This window comes from Alligator mississippiensis, chromosome 6 (assembly GCF_030867095.1).
Source record: "Alligator mississippiensis isolate rAllMis1 chromosome 6, rAllMis1, whole genome shotgun sequence".
Classification (NCBI taxonomy): domain Eukaryota; kingdom Metazoa; phylum Chordata; order Crocodylia; family Alligatoridae; genus Alligator; species Alligator mississippiensis.
This window is the reverse complement of record NC_081829.1, coordinates 25,366,413-25,381,305: the sequence shown is the minus strand read 5'-3', so window position 1 is coordinate 25,381,305 and position 14,893 is coordinate 25,366,413. Positions and strand designations below refer to the sequence as shown.

General features: G+C 48.9%; 1 protein-coding gene across 2 annotated transcripts in view; it reads left to right on the top strand.

The window, feature by feature from the left end:
* Positions 1-14,893, top strand: part of USP54 (ubiquitin specific peptidase 54) — a 204,447-nt gene that overhangs the window by 16,882 nt on the left and 172,672 nt on the right. The gene's annotated exons all lie outside the window — the stretch shown is intronic.

Here is a 14,893-nt window from a genome sequence, read left to right as displayed (position 1 = left end):
CTGATTGTACTGGAATTAATCAGAATTTACAGTTCTGTAATTTAGGTCAGTAATTTGGTTTGCTGCTTTTTAACCCTCGTTTATTCTCTTCGCTGCATGCCAACCCTAGTAACTTCTGTATTTCAGCCATAATTTTTTCCCTGTGGTAAATTTCTCTGAATTGTATGTTTTAAGTGGTCTTAGGCTGAAACACAGGCTTATACTATTGCAAAATCCCTGTGCCAATTTTTATATTAAAAGTTTTGTAGGTCTAAAACTTTATTTCTATCGTGTGCAATAGTGTAAGAGATAAACAGGGAGACGCACTTAGGGTGCTAGTATGGAAAGCCTGATCTGAGTGATGTGGGTTTTACATGTCACTTGATTATATATTTAGCTATTACGTTAGTCAGAAACACGTTTTCCACTAGGACAGTCATGAGCAGGTAGAATTACTAGGTACAAGAATAGCATGCATTTGCAAAACAGCAATAAAGTGCAACAATATCAGTTACTTCAATAAATAGTTCAGAGGTAAACTGCACCGTGTATACATCCTTTTAGAAATTTTGTAGAATTTGAGAATTTTGTAGCTTACATGGTCCTCCTCAGGAGTTTTAGGTGGAGTGGGGAGGAAGTCAGAGGCAACCTAGAAAAGTAGTCTATAGTGTTTGTTGATACTTGTGTATCTTATAGAACGGGTTGTCAACCGGGGGTACGTGTACCCCTGGGGGTACTTTGAAAGGTCCCAGGGGGCACATGGGGGCAGGCGGGGACAGAGCACTGCCAGCCCATGCCGCTGCCTCACAGGAACAGGGCTGGGGTGGGACAGGGCGAGAGTAGGACCACTGCCACTTGCCGCCCCTCTGCTCCACGTCCAGCCACTTGCTGTCACCTCCCCCGCTCTGCATCTGGCTGCTTGCCAGCCCCCCAGGGGTACACTTATTAAAAAGAGTGCCACTGTGGGTTTTCAACCTTATTAAAAAGGTTGAAAACCCCTGTTTGAGAGCTTTTATCAAAGCTGTTTGTTGAAGCCTTGCTCCTTACATTGGATGTGATAGACCAGGATAGGCTGGGAATATTCTTGCAGTAGTTTACATAGAAGAAAAACAGATTTTTAAATGCATGAGGCTTTATAAATTGCTTGTGGGAGATGGCTGTGATGAAATGACGTGCTACCTGAGTTTGTTCCCTCTTTGCCCTGGTGCCAGGTTACTTCCAGCTGTGCTTGATTAAACAGGAACAAGAAACTTCTGTGTCTGCAAAGCTAACACTTTGGCAGGCATTTTATTTACATTTCTTTTATTACACTTGTGTCTGCAACTCCATTCAAAATGTTCTTGTATTGTAACAGTAATCTCCTTAAACTTCAGAGTTTGAAGGCAGCCAAATATTGAGTTAGAAACTTGCTGACCCACAAGCTGGAATACAGATTCCAGTAAGTGTCTTCTGTTTGAACAAAAAGTCCTGCATTTCTAGTGAGCAGATGGCCTGTGCGCTGGATTCAGCCTTCAGAGCTGTTCTGTCTGGCCTGCCAAGCTACTAGCAGGCCAACAGAAGTTGGTCTACCATGGAATTTGGGTCCCTTTGGCCCTGTTATCTCTGCCAGTTCGTGGTAAGCTTGGTTGCTGCTGCCCAACCCCCTGCCACTGCCATTGCACCCTTTGCTACTACTGGGCCCCTGCTGATTTGGTGGCCAAACTCATGTCCCGGATTGGATTTGGCTTGTGAGGAGCCCAGCAGTCTGGATCTAGCCAAGGGTTCCAGGTGTATTTTACACCTCCAGTTTGAAGGATACTCATCCTAATGTGCTAACTGTCCAGTTATACATATCATTTCTAGTCAGTAGTGTAACTAGGGTGGGGAAAGCAGGACACTAGCCCTGGGCACCAGCTTAAGAGGGGATTCCAGTATAGTCCCCTTCCTCCAGAAGTCTTTTTATGGCATGCAGAGCCCTGTGCTGTCTGGCCATTGAGTCAGCACCATGCTCAGCAGCATATTGTGTGTGGTGGGGTGAAACATCCCTTCCTCTCCCCAGAGGCTTTGTCATAGGAGGCTTAGCCCTGCCTCCAGGTTGGGGGTGTGAATGGGCCACAAGGAAGACTGCCAGGACCCCATGTTACTACCAGTCCTTTAGTGGCAGCACCCCAACCTGTGCTGTTAAAGCAGCAGCATCTGCCACTTAAGTGAAAAGCTTGGGCAGGTAAGACCCCTCCCTCTCCCTTTTTCCCCCATCTCCCCCTTGTTCTCCAGTGGTTAGTATAATTCCTCCCCACCCCACCCCAGGCACTAGAAAAGCTTGCAATGCTTCTGTTTCTAGTGACCCTGTAGTGCAAATTGTGTAAGCACTGCAGTTTTAGATGCATTCAAAATCTCCTCTGAGAGAACCTTAAGAAGTTGGCAGTGAAAAGGATAAAATGGACTCTAATTCAGTGAAGGAAAAGAATAAAAAAAGTCAATGACCAATGTGGAAACTTGCTGTCAGTCTGCCCCTATGAGGAGTCCAACCAGGTGTTCAATACTGCCCAAGTATGGAGCCTTCCTGTTATACTTTTGATTCTGAATTGGCCCTAATTTTGAATTGGAGGCAGAAGGACTAATCCCGAAATAATTGACTTGGTCACACTTCACCAGGGGTTTTTTCATGCTTATAGAAATGGATGATCCTACAGGTTAAAACACTGTAAATGTTTTCAGTGTGTGTGTGTATATTTCACATTGCTTATTGAAAAGGCATTAGTTTGCATCAAAAGTCTTGCTTGGGGGGGCAAGGGAGTGTTGCTTTCATGCGTTCTGTTTCATGCACTAACAACTCTTCCCCCATCCTCCATCTCTTTAATCCTCTGTAACTGCCAAGGATTTTCCAACCCATTAACCTTCATTTTTATTCTCTACATCTGTACCTCACTACCTAGTAACTATAAATGTCACACAGAATCCCCTCCTTTGCTCCAAGTTTGTGTCCTTGACAGGCTGCAATAGTAACTTTTTTTTTCATTTTCAGAATAGCTCTAACTGTACAGACCATCACCATGCTTCTGGGAACTCTGTTATTACAGTAACTAGAGAGGGAGTGTGATTGTTAATCATTTTGTCGAATAAAAGTTTTCCCAAGTGCCACTGTGTGTTACTCTAATAGAAAAATGAGTAAATGTTTATAGTTACCTATACACTGAAAATGTTATGTTAACAGCACACTACAAGTCTGTATTTGCAGTACAAGATACTGGCTTAATTATTGGCCTTGGAAGGTCCCTCGTCCAGCAATGCTGATGCTAGTTTCTGTTTTATCAGGGTGAAATAAGTAATTTTGTAGCCTAGGCCTTATGTAGCAAGTCAAACCTTAATTCTGTGTCCAGGAGCAGAATTTGCAACAGCTGCCTCCAATACATTTAAACATTGGGTCTTAATGTTTTAAATAAATGTGAAAATGTACAGTACAGTTGGTTTACTGCAGGCTTCTTTTGCTATTTCATGCTGCTTTAATATTTCAGAAGCTCATGGATTTTCTTTTTATAATTTCACTTTAAATGTTTCTTTGAAGGAAGCTGTAGGTTCTGACTGCTGGATAGGGGATGGTGGGGACCCTTAGTGCACAGAGGCAGGAGTCTGAGAGTTAAGTGGAGTGTGTTTTTATTTACACAGGTGATATTTTGTGATTCTTGTATTCTGGGCAGGATCAGAGGTGCTGTGGAACACTGAGGGTAGGATTGAACTCCTAGTACTTCTCTCTTGCCAGTTCTTAAGGAGCAGCCAACTGTTTTGCTCCACCTGTTCCAATATTAGCTGCTGCATCCAGCAATGAATGAATGAGCACATTGAGTCAGATTTTATTAAATTCAATGGAGTTTGACCAGAAGAGAATTTGGCTTTGAGGTGGATGTATCTATTAAAACAATCAGCAGTAAAAGTGGTTAGCAACATTGATCGTTTAAATAGTTGTCAGAATTAAAAACCCCACAGAGATAAATGGAGAACATATGGGTGTGTAAAAAGTGTTTTAGGCTGCTCATACTTGCAAAGTATTGGTTCAAATGTGGAAGATGTTCTTTGAAGCCCCCAAAACAGAATTTTTCATTTAAATTTCAGGCTTAGATTCTGTTTCAGGAATTAGTAGAATTCTAGAATATAGAGATCTGGTGCACAGTACACAGGGTCACAGTCCATTGATAAATAGTATGTATAAATATTACTCTTTTAAAAAATCAGGCAAGAAATGGTGATGGAATTTCGCTAATAGTATGCTGTGGTACTAGAATGGATGTGAGATGACCAAGTAGAAGCAATTGATGTTGCTGACAATACATAAAAAGTGAAAGGTGCAGCAGGCATTTGACCAGTTTTGTGCTGCAGTGCTTTTGGGATCATGAAACAAACAGAATGGTGGCTGCAAAGTTGTGGAAGGCCAAATTCCTGGAATTGTGCTGAGCTTGTGCCATCCCTCCAGTGCAGATATCAATCAGGGCTGCTTTTCTAGTAGAAACGTGCATGGCTGTCATGTTTTCAAACCCTGCAATCCTGCATTGCTGTTGGGTTGTCAATAATCAGTGCAGTTCAGTCTTGGAAAATGCAGAGTGGAGGGAAGTGGTGGTTGAGCTACTGGAAATCAGTAAACTTGTCCTGTTGAAGAGCACATTTACAGGAAAATATGCAGGAGATAATGGAAGCATTTAAAACAGTGGGGTTCTTGAACTTTGGGCTAATGGAGCTGGTGGAGGGAACATCCTGCTTGCTGCTTGTTACATAAACCTTTTCATTTATGCATGGTTATGCAAATGCTGCTGGATCACACTGGATGAACATTTGCAGGCACATGACACTTGCATTTTTAGGAATACTGGATATTTTGGAAAAAAAAAAAATGAAAGAGACACTTCCTTCGTGGAGTCTATTCTGCTTCCCTTGCTCATGAAACCATATAGTAGAGCAGTGGTTGTCAACTGGGGGTATGTGTACCCCAAGGGGTACTTAAAAGGATGGTAGGGGGTACCCAAAACTTTGCATGCATGCAGCCACAATGCAGCACGCAGGAGGCCAGGAGTGCAGCCCGGCCATGTGGAGAGCAGCTGGGTCCAGATGGTAAGTTTGTTGGGGGGGCTGGGGAAGGCGCTGCCTTGCTGGGGGACTGGGTGGCTCTCACTACTATGAGCACCCTGGGAGGCCATGGGGAGAGGTGCATCTGGATCTGTGTGTGAGGTGGGCTGGGCTGGGGCCAGGGCCATGCCAGGCTCTCCCCGGTGTTGGGGGCAGGGCTGGGCTGTGTTTGGGGCAGGTGGTGGTGGTGCTGGGAATGGGTCTGTGGGGGGGGCCTGCAGGCACCCCAGAATTTGCCATAGCCCCCCCTCAAACCTCCTTCCTAGAACCACTGCCATCTGCCCCAAGCACAGCACAACCCAAGCCCACCTGCCGGACAGAGCCTGCCACAGCTTTCCCATGCCCGTTCCCCCCCACCCAAGGGCAGGGGGTGTGCGCGCCCAGGATCTGTGCAGCGGTGGGATGGCAGGCTGCTGTTCTGGGCTGGGGCTGGGAGGCAGCACCAGGCTCTTCCTGGTGGGGGGGGGGAAGGTTGAGCTGTGCTGTGCTTGGGGAAGGCAGTGGCAGCGCTGGGGGGGGGAGGTTCGGGGGGGCTATGGCAAATATTCAGGTGGCTGCAGTCTCCCCCCTGCCCCATAGCCGTGCTCCCATAAGCCCCCACAGTGAGGGTGTGGGTCTGGGGCTAATATTAGGGGACAGAGCCACGAGTGACTTGTCTGGTGGGGTGGCAGCTACTGCCACTGCACGCACCCTGGGAGGGCATGGTGGGGCATGTACCTCCAGATCTGCATGGTGGGCTGGGGCCACGGCGGTGCTGGGCTGTTCCTGGCAGGGGTGTTGGGCAAAGCTGCACAGTGGTGGTGGGTGGGGGTTACAGCGAATTTTGGGGTGGCTGCAGCCCCTACCATAGCCCCATCTCAGGGCTGCCACTGCCCTCCCTGAGCGCAGCCCGTCCCAGCCCCCGCCCTCACCCCATGTGTAGATCTGGGGGCCTTCATCCTCCATGCCTTCCCTGGGTGCATGCAGCAGCAGGTGCTGCCACCCCTTGCATCCTCCAGACAAGCCGCTTGCAGCTCTGTCTCACGCTTTGCAGCAGCTGAGCAGTGCCTGCCCCTGCTGCAGCCCCAGCCCCACTCCCTCCTTCACTGTGGGGGCCTGTGGGAATGGGGTTATGGGGCGGGGGGCTGCTGTCACTCCAGAATTCGCTGTAGCCCCCCTCAACTGCTATCCCAGCCCGCAGAAGAGCCCCGTGTCCCAATCCGCAGCAACAGCCTGCCTGTGCCCCGTGTGCAGATCTGGCGGCACCTCCCCCATGCCCTCCTGGGGTGCGCATAGTGGTGGCAGCTGCCCCCCCACACTGCACAGCTCAGCCTTGTGCCCCACTATGACTGGGCAGCCCCTGCTTTAGCCCCCCAACATCCCCCACTGCTGGGGCCTCAAACTGCCCCTCTCCACAGCAGCAGCCCACCCTTGCCCTGCATGCAGATCTGGGAGCGTATGCACCTCGTATACTCCCGTGGTGCATGCAGCAGCAATAGTCGCTCCCTCTCCTTGCTCCCTCAGAATGACCCACTCACAGCTCTGTTCCCTGCCCTGCCCTGTCCTGCCCCACCCTGGCTGAGCAGCACCTGCCTCTGTGGCAGAAAGCCACCTTTGTTTCTCCCACAAAAACTCTGCTATGTGACAATTGTGATTAAGATGGGCCCAGCAGAGACGCATCCTTACCCTATCTCTCTAGGTAACCTGAGCAGGATACGTTTCTGAGGGAGGGGGGAAACCTGCTTTCTCTGCCTACGTGACTAGCATCACATACCTGGGTGAGGGGCTTCCTTCCTGGTGGGCTAGAGTCTACCCGGCAACTAGTGATGTATTTCAAATTGGTTGACTGACAGCCAACAGGTGCTGGCCTCCATTGGACCTGGGTAAATGAGGTCACAAGGGCTATATAAGTTAAGGACTGCCTGGGAGGAGGGGGTCAACGGCCATGAGGGAGACTCGGAGACAAAGAGGAGGTGAACCCTCTGAAACTTGCTCTCTCTCTCAAAACTCATGATCAAGGAACTGCTTGCCTCCAGAGGGAATCTACAACAGCCTCTGGATGATACTTGTGAGTAAGCTAACTGAAATCCAACTAGACATATAGCTTGCAGTAACTCATGTGCAAGATCAAAGGCTACCCCAACCACAGGAATTTGCTCTATGGGATTTCTCTGATATTGCTCTATCCTGTTCCCTATTCTAACCCTATCCTCTGTAACCAATAGAGTTCTCCTTTGTGACTGGTGTAGGAGACTTATTGAGGGGTGGGTTTAATTATGCCTAGGAGGCCCCTTGGATCTGCAGACTAAGGGAGACTATCCTTTTTGGCCCCCGACTTGGGGAAGTGCCCCAAGTTCTTGTATTGGGTCGAGTACCCATAGGACTATTAGGCCTGTGTTTCCCTGAGGACACAGGAGCCAGACAGTCCCTTCTCGGGGTGGTGGCAGCACACATTACCCCCAGACTCTGCGGTGGGGCTCGAAAGGGGGTCTGCCAGGGCTCAGGTGCCCCTGGAGAGACACGTGGAGTCCAGAAGGTGGACGGGTGTAGTGAGGTGGGAGGCTTAGCGCAAGAGGTCCCCCTACTGGCCCGCCACATGTGGTGGTAGAGCTGGGATCTGAATACCCTGCTATATTAGAGGCATAATTTGGGAAAAGGAATAGAGTCACTGAAAACCCTTGAGCAAACAATTTCTAATTTGGCATCGGGTCAACTGGACAGTGTAGCTAGCTAGGATGGCTGACAAGTATGACCGCAGGATGGTGGCCAACTTGAAAGAGCTGGCAAAAGGCAGAGGCCTTCATGTGAAGAAAGGGCTAGAGAAGGAAGAGCTGATTAAACTCCTGTGCGACAATGACTCAGCCACAGGGCCACCTTCACGCACGCCAATTCCTGAGTCCTCCCCAGAATCAAATCCCCGCACACCAAGTTCGGAGCCCTCTGAGGGATCACCCCATGCGGAGGAGTGCTAGAGGTACCAGATGCGGCTAGAAGCTGAGGAGCGGGCGCGACAGAGCAAGCGCGAGTGTGAGCTGAAGCGCGAGAAGGAACAGTGTCAGTATGAGCTAGAGTTGAAAAGGATGGAGCATGAAGCTAAAGAGGCTTAGCTCAAGCAGGAGCATGAGCTTGAAGTAATCCAAATGCAGGCAAATGCTAACACCGCAGGTGCCCAGCCCGCACGAGATGCATCCCCCAGACTGAACACCCCAATCTTCTCTCGCTGCAAAGATGGGGATGATCCAGAAGTGTTCCTAAGCATCTTCAAAAACCAAGCACGCCAATGGAAGTTGCCAAAGGAAGAGTTCATGAAACATATGGCTCTCTGGTTGAGGGCAACATGTCTGTGGTCCTGAACAGTCTGCCCTCGGAATCAGCTGATAACTATGATGCTTTTAAAAATGCCATGTCTTGAAAGTTCAAGTTAGGACCAGATTATTTCTGGAAGAAATTCCGGAATATCTGCCTGCAACCTGAGAAAACAATGGCCCATTTTTGTGGCCCTGGTGTGGGACACACTCCTTAAGTGGGCAGAAGGAGCCAAGGCTGACAATTTAGAGAAGGTGCTACACCTCATGGCGCTGGACCAATTTTATTACTGCTGCCCGAGGGAGATTAAAACCCTAGTCAAAAACAGGGCCCCCAAAACCATCCAAGAGGCCGCTGAAATTGCAGATCAGGTGTTGCTAAATCGTGAGGGATCAGACAAGAAGCTTCCCTACTTTGGGAAGGAACAGAAAGTGTTCCAAAGAGGGGGGAAGGGAGGGCCAGGTCCAAAAGGGGAAAGAGGGCTACCTCCTGTTGAGTGCAAGGCGTCCCCAGATTTGGACAAAGCACCCAATTTGGAAAAGAGGGGGTGCTATAACTGCAGGGAGTCGGGCCACATCAGGCCTAACTGCCCAAAGCTAAGCACCAAACCCAAGCCCATCAGACATGCAACAGCTGTAAGCAGTGAGGGGGGAGACCTGAGCCACTCTGAGGTTGCTGGGGGATGCCAGATGACAGAGCTTTTACTGTACTTGGATTCACTGTCACCTTCATGAAAACCACGGTGCAGTACCAACCCACCCCAAATAACCAGCTGCTGCTCCACACAGTACAACTAGAGGGCATTCCTTGGAGAACATTGAGCATTTCCCCTACTTGGGTAGCCACTTTTCCCAAAAGGTAGTCATAAACAACAATATTTAACACTAGATAAAATCTGTCAGTGCTACCTTTGGATATCTCTGAAATTGTTTTCAGTGATCATAAAATCTGGACACATGAACTTCACTTCATCAACCTGCTAGATACAGAAACTCATGGACTCATCTAGGAGTCTGATGAAGTGAAATTCATAGGCCCATCTGTGAAAAGTGGTTTATAAATTCAAACAAGCACTGAACCTCACTAACCTCATCACCAGAAGCCAACTTCCTACAGCCCAAAATACAAAAACTGCCACATATCTCCAGTACCCCCACAAACTGCACCAGAATCTATCAAAGACAAGAATACCTAGCTACCTGTGGGGGCACATTTCTCAAAACCCCCCACTCTGTCTCCAGTTTCTCAGGGCTGCTCAAAGAGAATTTACAAATCACTTTTCACAGACAGGACTATGAACTTCACTTCATCAACCTCCTAGATACAGAAACTCATGGATTCACTATAGACATTGGAATTATGATGCACTACAACCTGCTGGACAACTGACTCCCCAGGTACCTCTCCACTTTTACTTGCTATATCCTCTTTGCCTCCTACCCCCTGACGCCTCACATCTCTCTCACCCCCTGACACCTCAATTTCCATTTTCACTGACTGGCTTTGTTGCCTGCATTGCATGCCAGCGTCTGGCTTCTTTACTTTTCCTTCCATCCAGAAAAAGCACACACACCAACTGCAGTTGCTTCCTCAGCCTGACAAAGGGTTTTTCAACCTGAAAGCTGGCATCCCAGGCAGCTAAACTGAGCTCACCTGGAGCCTCACAACTCCACTGCAACCAGCAAGCCTCAGGCCTGTCAAAGATGTGCGCTTTCCCCAGCCAGGACTGTGCATTCGTGTAGTGGCTGGATGCTGTGATGCCTCCTACTCACCTTTCACCAGGGGGATCCTCAGTCCTGGCATTTCCTGGGGCTGCTGCGCTGCCAGGAGTTCCACCAGGGTTCCGATCCTAGGAGAGTGCAGTTTTAGTGGTTATGCCCAGGACCTGGGGCCGCCTCCTTCCCCATAACCCCAGCCCAGACCTCCAGATCGTCCTGGCACGGGAGCTCAACAGGGACATGTTCTTCCCCTGCTGGCTGGTGATGCAGTGAGTGCGCCTCCAGCTCAGAGAGCGGGGCATTAACTGGTTAAAAAAAAAAAATGGAAATAGATGCGGACGGAGTGAGGAGCTGTGTTTTCCCTGGCAGTGTGATCCATCACTGTGTAGGAAAACGCATACATTGCACAGACATACACAGAGAAGCAGAGATATATAGTTACACACACACATACAGACTAAACACAACACAGAAGAAGTAGTCAGACACAGTCACACATCAGAGAAGGAGATATTACAGCTGCACACACACAGACACATTTTCCAGCACAGGAAAGATTAATATGAAGCATGCTGGAAAGGCAGGTGCCAGGTCTTCTGGGAGGGGAGGGAAGGGGGCTAGAACGGGGTAGGGAGAGAGCTAGAGCCGCAAGTTCCCCCCGCCCCCAAACATAGATGCACCCTCTTTCCTGGAAGCGATGAGTCTTCTGCTGCCAGTGGGAGCAAGAAGGTGGGAACAGTACCTGTCCATGCACCTGCACCACCTCCCCTAACACCAGAAACTGTCATTCTGCTACTGGTGGCTGTCTCCTCCACCCGAATTTCATCTCCCAGAACGAGCCTCCCAGTGCCACAGGAGAAGCTAGGTCTGGAACCAGGGGACCTGAGCACCCTAGCTAAAGATATTCTGGGGACTGAGGGGGAATCTGTGTTTGTGCCCTACACTGCTCAAAGTTCCCCTAAAGCCAGGTCTCCTTCTCAGGAAGGCACCTCAGAGGAGGCTGTGGGGGCAGGTGCCATCCCCAACCCAGAAACAAGGGGGGTACCGTAATGTGGGAGTATTCTGAGGTGGCAGATGATCCCAAGTATGCTATCTACCAGCACTGCTGAAGGCAGATGAGCCAGGGCAAGGAGGTGAAACACTCCACCACCACAGTGATGCTGCTGCATCTCAGCAGGCAACAGCCCCTTGCCCTTGTTCCTCCTCAGCCTAGTACCAGTGGGAAGTCCCCCACTCACTCCAAAGCACCCGTCCCCATGAAGCAGAGGCAGGCCACCCTGGACCAGTGGGGGAAAGCTACTAACAAAGGAAGGTGCGTTGCAAGGGCGAGCAAGGTCACCCAGAGCATTGGAGAGATGCTTGCTCTGGATGGCCAGCCCTTCTCCTTAGTTCAGCGGCCAGGGTTCAGGCAGCTCATGGCACTTATGCAGGCACTTGGTAGGATGGGGCCATGCACCACCTTTAGTAGGATGGTGGTGCCCTCCCTGTATGAGGCATGCAGGGAGTACTTGAGGGAGGAGCTGCAAAAGGCAGGGCCACAGGTAGCTTTGTACTTCGCCTCAGACATCTGGATCAGCCGGGGTGGAGATCATGCCTAGCTCTCCCTCACAGGGCACTGGTATAATCAGTCAGGCCATTGGTGGTTCTCCTTCAAGTGGAGGTGATGGATGAGTCCCACACGGCAATGGAGATCATGGTGGCCATGAACCATATGGTACAGGGGTGGCTCATTGGGCAGGGTGAGCTCACCTATGGGTTTATGGTCACCGACAGTGGGGCCAATATGGTCAAGGTGGTCCATGATGCCAACTTTGTTGGCATCCCTGTGTGGTACACAAGTTCCACCTCATAGTCAGGGGCACCTTGGAAGGGGACAGGGCTTCCTGTGAGGGTGCCGTCACTACCACCCAGCTGATTTAAAAATGCAGGAAGGTGGCAGGCTACTTCCACCGCAGCATCAAGGGGGGCAATATGCTGAGGGAGAAACAGGCAGAGCTGAGCATCCCGCAGAACAAAATCACGTAGGATGTGGAGACTCGGTGGAACTCCACAGACCTGATACCAGAAAGGCTGGTGGAGCAAAAGGCCATCCATGAGGGCCTTGCTCAGGAAGACTGGAATTAGTGGCCCCCTTAACAAAGCAGGGTGGGATACCATCTCCCAGATCTTGGTGGTCCTCAAGCAGTTCCCTGAGGCCACCAAGACCCTCAACGATGGCAATGCCCTCCTTACCCAGGTGATCCCCATAAGAAGGGAACTTCAGAACCAAATGGAGAAGTTCCAGAAGATCAATGTTCCTGGCTGGGGCAAGCTGCTGTGCAGGCACTGGCAAGGTGGCTGAAGGAGGGCATCAGAAAACAGTTGTATCTGTTGCAGTCCAATATGGTCCAGAGGCTGGTGGGCATGTGCAACCCGAGGGTGAAATAGAGTATGTGCACCGGCAGCACCAAAACCCTGGATCACTGGACGCAGGTGCTGGTCAACCAAGTCAGGGAGGCTGAAGGGCAGAAGCAATGGGACATGGAAGATGTCAGTCTTCCCTCCATCCTGCCCCGCTTCTTCTACCTCTTAGTTTCTGTTCCCCTGAAAGGCTGCCTTCTGAATCTCTGAATCTTTTCCGAATTGATTCGGAGGTGTGTTGTTTTTTTTCCTCTTCTGATTAGATTTGCGTTTGGTGATTCGGCCGCCGAATCTTCTCCAAATTGAATTGGCAACTGAAGCTTTGCATGCCCTTAATGTTTTATATGGCACTAGCTCTAGATGGGATTATTATCGTAAGGATATTTGACAGCCTACTACTAAAACAGGTCCTATACTCCCAACTTGGTCACTGCTCTAGAGATTCAAGAACACCTTGGTTATGCAAATCTTAGATTGGCCTCCTCAGTCATCTACAGACTTACCAATGACTTCTCTATTAATGGAAGACTGTCATCCTCTTATCAGAGGACTGTTGATGGCAAGGACCACTAAGAACTGACCTTTCTCTTTATATGTTTTTGCAGTTTGTATCTTGCAAGATCTTCATAGCCAATTGTTTGTTTTTTTTTCTTCCCTCTTCCCCAATATTTCTTGTTTCCTCAATGGAACCATTTCTTCTTGAATTAGAAAACTGTGCTTGCTTTCTTTTGTTAAGTCTGTGAGTGAAGGGTGTCTCTCAATGGAATGCTGGCTGAGACCTTTAAGTGCCATTCTTTTTAAATATCTAGGATTGGTCTGTCCTTTGTAGAGTTACAGCACTGAATAATCGACTGTACAAGGGAAGCAATCACTGCAGGGGGCTAGTCTTGGTGAAGCTTGTTCGTGAATGGGGAACATCCAGCATTTGGCACACTTTTGTTCAGGTAGTCCCTTAATTTAGGACAGGGGTTTTCAACCTTTTTGGATCAGTGTACCCCTGGCAGTCAGACACAGAGCAGTGTACCCCCGGCAGCTGGACATGGAGCAGGGATGGGTGGTATGTGGTCAAACATGGAGTGGTGGCAGCCGCCATATGCAACCTTCCCTTGCGCCTGGCCAGGTGGATGGCACCTGTGCAGCAGCATGGGATGGTGCATAGCGATGTTCTGTTCACGCATACCCCTGGTTGATAGCTCCTGACTTAAGGTGGTCAGTTTTCTCTAGCAGAATGTTTGCTGCTGTGGAAGTCTTGCCATACTGACTTTTGTGGTCCTTTAAAAAGCAAGTACGTGGTCGCTTGTTTCTTGCTCTGACCTTCAGCCTCTGCAGGTGCCTTTAGAGTCTGAGGCACACAGGAAGCTAAGAGTTGATCTGTACTGTTTTTCCTTGACACATCCAGAGTCATGTTATAGGCAGTACAGAACAATTTGCCTCCATCTGCATGCAAGGTCCCTGCAGTATACTGCTTTACACAGTCCAGAACTGAAATGTAATTTACCTTCTTGGTGGAGTTCTTCCTGCTATTCATCCTCCTCAGGCTGCAGCAAGCCCCAGACTGGTACCTGTAATGAGCCTAAGTCGTAAGTTCAGCCTCTCAATAGGTCTCTCTCACTCCATGTGCTGCAGGGCTTCCTGGTCTTTTCTTTGCTTGCTGGTAAGTCTCTTTTTTTGGGTTGGGTTTTTTTTTTTTTTGGTGGGGGGGTTGTTTGGTTTTTTTTAAGGTGATCCCACATCGTTAAGACCTTCTTTGTGGAAGATGCCTTATTTCACGTTTTCCATGAAAAATGTGAAACCGTGATTTTGAAAGGTCTCTAATCACAGGGAAGTAGGGCTAGAAGGGACCTCATGAAGTCATCTAGTCCAGACCCCTCCTAAAAGCAGAAGCATCTCTGAATAGCAGGGTAGATTGATTTAAATCATGATTTAAATCTGCAAGCCAACTTTCCTATACAGGCAGTCCTCGACTTGCAACATTTCAAGTTACAATGTTTCGCACTTACAACATTTATAAATTGACACTCTGTTTCAACTTTGATGTCAGTTTCGACTGACAACGCTTGACCCGATGCAATGCCACACCCAGCGAACAAGTTCTCTGTGTCGCTCATCTCCTTGGAGAACATCTGTCCAAACTTCTTTGGACACTTTTATTAAGAAAGGAGACAAGACTCCAGAAGAACCTGCAGCCAAGACTCCTGAGAAGACTCTATCCAAGAACCCTTAAAAAGTCCAGCAAAGTCACCTCAAAGAAGTCCTTCCAAATCAATATGATTGCTATTTACAATATAAATATATTAATGCCGCTATATTACTTATCTATAATTGATTGAGTAAAAAATTCTGGGGTATCTTTGGTGAAAATAGGGTATCGGGCCATGGTTCAAGAACCAATCCCCATTTATAACATTGTTTCTTAT